The sequence below is a fragment of the Babylonia areolata genome, chromosome 8, assembly GCF_041734735.1.
Source record: "Babylonia areolata isolate BAREFJ2019XMU chromosome 8, ASM4173473v1, whole genome shotgun sequence".
Taxonomy (NCBI): domain Eukaryota; kingdom Metazoa; phylum Mollusca; class Gastropoda; order Neogastropoda; family Buccinidae; genus Babylonia; species Babylonia areolata.
In genome coordinates this window covers 40,323,441-40,328,440 of record NC_134883.1, presented here as the reverse complement: position 1 = coordinate 40,328,440, position 5,000 = coordinate 40,323,441, and positions in this window count along the sequence as shown.

The window sequence follows — 5,000 nt, the reverse complement described above, 5'->3', positions numbered from 1 at the left end:
ATCTCTGTCCAATCATTCTCTCTCTCAGCTCGTTACAGAACCAACACACAGATCTGGCCATACTTTGGACTGGCTCATCACACGTGACTCTGATGCTATGATTGCGTCAGTGACTGTAACTGACGAACTCTCTTCCGACCATTCTGCTGTATTATTCTTGCTTAATATTTCAAAACCTACCAGAACCAAAAAATCCGTTACTCGTCGCAACCTGAAATCCATCAACATTAACACTTTTTCTTCTCAAGCTGCTGAACGCCTTTCCAAAATTTCTTCCCACACCAATGTCTCTACACACTACAACTCTGTCCTCTCTCAACTGCTGGATGAACATGCACCCCCCACTACCCGCATGCTCCCTGATAGACATTCCGCCCCGTGGTACACACAAGACATTCGAATTGCAAAACGCAAACGTCGCCAATTGGAACGGCGATGGCGATCAACAAAACTGAAAGTCCACAATCAAATCTTCCGAAAACAAATAAATAAAGTCAAACATATGATCTCATCAGCGAAGACAAATTTCTTTTCTTCTCAAGTTCTCGATGCCACATCCACCAAATCTCTTTACACTATCATGTCAAATCTTCTCGGCACTGCAAAAAAGACTCCTCTTCCTTCTGCCTACACTTTATCTGAACTCCCCAATGTCTTCTCCTCTTTCTTTTTTGACAAAGTCCAGAATATTCGTACCATCTTAGACCAAATGCCTTTCCAACCTACTCATCCTGATCCTCAATTCAACGGCACTCCTCTCCATTCCTTTAATCCATTAACTGAAACAGATGTCCATGAAATCCTCAAAGAAATGACAATAAAATCCTGTGAGCTCGATCCTATACCAGCCTCTGTTTTTTCTCAGTGTGTCTCACAGCTTCTCCCTACAATCACCAACATTGTCAACTCATCCCTTCTCACTGGAACGTTTCCATCCACTTTCAAAACTGCAATAGTCCGGCCTCTTCTGAAGAAATCCAACCTTGACGCAAACATTCTGAAAAACTATCGACCAGTTTCTAATCTTCCATTCCTGTCCAAACTCCTTGAAAAAGCCGTCCTGAAGCAGCTCAACAATCACCTTTGTTTCAACAATCTCATCCACCCATTTCAGTCTGCCTAAAATGCTGACCACAGCACCGAAACCACTCTCCTCCACATCCTGAATAACCTACTGCTAGCGTCTGACTCAGGACAGATCTCCCTTCTCACTTTTCTCGACTTGTCAGCCGCCTTTGACACGATAGACCATTCAATCCTTCTTTCCCGTCTTCATTTTACATTTGGTATCAACGGCACTGTTCTAAACTGGTTCAAATCTTATCTCACTGATCGATTCCAGTCTGTCATTTTGATAATTTCCAGTCTGAACCCGTTAAAATTGAACATGGAGTCCCACAGGGATTTGTTTTAGGCCCAGTGCTCTTCACACTGTACACTGCTCCTCTCGCTGAAATTATCAACCGCCATAATGTCAGTCATCATTCTTATGCTGATGACACTCAACTCCAGAAGAGTGATACACCTGAAAAACTGTTGTCGCTCTTGCAAGAAACATCTAACTGCTTCCTGGATATTCAAAATTGGATGACTCTAAATAAGTTACAATTGAACGCGGACAAAACTGAAGCAATGATCATAGGAACTAAACAAAAACTCTCTTCCATTACAACTAATACAATCAAACTTGGCAGTACATCCATCCCTCTGTCCACTTCAGTCAGGAACCTCGGCGTTGTCCTTGACAACACACTGTCCATGCAAACATTTATCAATCAGACATGTCAATCCTGCTACTGTCAACTGCGGCGCATCAGTTCCATCCGGAAATATCTGTCCACTGACGCAACATCTAGACTTGTCGTTTCTCTCATTCTCTCTCGCCTTGACTACTGTAACTCTCTATTGTCTGGTTTGCCTGCTTCATCCATTCAGTCCCTTCAGCGCATACAAAATTCTGCTGCCCGACTCGTCCTCAGAAAGAAAAGATCTGAGCACACCACTCCTCTTTTGCAACATCTCCACTGGCTCCCTGTCTCACACCGAATAAAGTACAAGATCAGCACTCTATGCTACAAATGTATTCACAAATCAGCCCCTTCCTATCTCTGTGGCTGCCTTCACCTCTACACTCCATCTCGCTCACTACGATCAGCTTCGGATCCACTCCACTTACACATACCCAGATTCAAACTCTCGACTGTTGGCCACCGTTCCTTCTCTGAGGAGGTGGCAGAATGGTTAAGACGCTCAGCTGCCAATACAGAGAGTCCGTGAGGGTGTGGGTTCGAATCCCGCTCTCGCCCTTTCTCCTAAGTTTGACTGGAAAATCAAACTGAGCGTCTAGTCTTTCGGATGAGACGATAAACCGAGGTCCCGTGTGCAGCACGCACTTGGCGCACTGAAAAAGAACCCATGGCAACGAGAGTGTTGTCCTCTGGCGAAATTACATAAAATGAAATCCACTTTCATAGGTACACAAATATGTAAGCATGCACTCAAGGCCTGACTAAGCGCGTTGGGTTATGCTGCTGGTCAGGCATCTGCTCAACAGATGTGGTGTAGCGTGTATGGATTTGTCCGAACGCAGTGACGCCTCCTTGAGAAAGTGAAAATGAAACTGAAACTCTTTCTCTGTCTCTGGACCTTGCAAATGGAATGAACTTCCTCTTTCGCTTCGTCAAGTCTCCACACTCAGCTCTTTCAAGTCTGGCCTTAAAACCCACCTCTTCCCAAAATAGCCTCCCTTCCCTGCCTCTTCCTTGTCTTTTTAGAATTTTTTTTTTTTTTTTTTTTTTTTTTTCAGTTTTAGAGTTATGCTTGCGTGAGAATGACTGGTGCGAAAGCGCTTTGATTTGTTTATGCACAAGATTTAGCGCTATATAAGTACCATTATTATTATTATTATTATTTCATCGCTTTGTTACCTTTAATAGACAATTCCATTTACGATTCTTATTCGTCGTTCTTATTATTTTATTTTACTTCATTTTATTTCTTTATTTTTATGTTTTGTGTCGTTCTTTATTTTTATGTTTTGTGTCGTTAAATGAGCAGAATTGTAAAATTTCAGTTTGGGGAACTGCTTGACAAAGCTCTACTGTCATGATATCGAGTGGAGTGATGGCCTAGAGGTAGCGCGTCTGCCTAGGAAGCGAGAGAATCTGAGCGCGCTGGTTCGAATCATGGCTCAGCCGCCGATATTTCCTCCCCCTCCACTAGACCTTGAGTGGTGGTCTGGACGCTAGTCATTCGGATGAGGCGATAAACCGAGGTCACGTGTGCAACATGCACTTAGCGCACCTAAAAGAACCCACGGCAACAAAAGGGTTGTTCCTGCCAAAATTCTGTAGAAAAATCCACTTAGGAAAAACAAATAAAACTGCACGCAGGAAAAAATACCCCTAAAAGAAATGGGTCGTGCTGTAGTGTAGCGACGCGCTCTCCCTCATTGAAAATTTCTATACAGTAACCTTAGGGTATCATCAACAAGTCTGCAAAATATCTAAAAGTTCGGACGAAGATTAGGCGAGTATTGTCAAATTCAAAACAGTATGTGTGAAAATTTTCAATGAATTCGGTTTCTCTATCACTGAATGTGTGTCTTCATGTTTTACATCTATTTGCTTATTTATCATCATTGTTATCTCTTTTTTTTTCTTTTTTTTTTTTTTTTTTTTACATTATAGTTATTATTTATTTATTTATTTATTTATTTATTTATTTGTGTAAGCTTATCTATTATTTATTCACCTTTTTTTTTTCCCCTCAAGGCCTGACTAAGCGCGTTGGGTTACGCTGCTGGTCAGGCATCTGCTTGGCAGATGTGGTGTAGCGTATATGGATTTGTCCGAACGCAGTGACGCCTCCTTGAGCTACTGAAACTGAAACTGAAACTGAGGGACACCCGATAAAACCCAGCGTCAACCAGGCTGAGAAATACAGACACCCTGCGGTGCTGGCCAGGAAATTTTGAGCAACACTCTCTGAAACGCATTCGTGAAATGGATGGCCCTCGATGGGCGCAATAGCCGAGTGGTTAAAGCGTTGGATTTTCAATCTGAGGGTCCCGGGTTCGAATCTCGGTAACGGCGCCTGGTGGGTAAAGGGTGGAGATTTTTCCCATCTCCCAGGCCAACATATTATATGCGGACCTGCTAGTGCCTGAACCCGCTTCGTGTGTATACGCACGCAGAAGATCAAATACGCACGTTAAATATCCTGTAATCCATGTCAACATTCGGTGGGTTATGGAAACAAGAACATACCCAGCATATACACCCTCCGAAAACGGAGTATTGCTGCCTGCATGGCTGGATAAAAGAAAGAAGAAAAAAGCAGTGATGCACATAAAATGTTTCATGTCTGTTTGAGTGTGTATGTGAGCGTGCCTGAAATCTGATCGAATGACACAGGAAACGAATGATTGAGTGCCCAGTGGCAGCCTTCAGTCGGCTCTACCCAGGTAGGCAGCCTGTAGTGTAAATGAGCCCTTGTTTGTAAAGCGCTTAGATGGGAGTTCGAATCCGCGTCCTTCCAATCGTTAATCCGTGCGCACACTAACCACTTTGCCACGGCGGTTAGCTAGAATTTTTTTTTTTTTTTTTAATAAACATTTTTATTCAAGTTTAACATTTAATGAATGCACACATACATTACATACATACAGGCGGGCATACAAAAATTGTATTTGTAATTATTAATAATATTACTTGTTATTAAACGTTATCTAAACTATAAAGCAGGAAAACAACAACACAACATTGTTTTTATACAGAAAAAAAAGTCATATGCCCAGCATAAAAAAGTAAATAAATGAAAGGAATTTTTTTTTTTTTTAAGAACAAACGTTACATTCGTGGTTGTCATTCCTCCTCCTCCTCGTTGCCTTCCATCATTTTTATGTATGGGTACCATTTTCTAGAAAATGCTATGGTCATCATTTCCATCGAGTGTATATATTTTTCGGTTTTGTATATGTTTCTTAGGTCTGTAAGGAA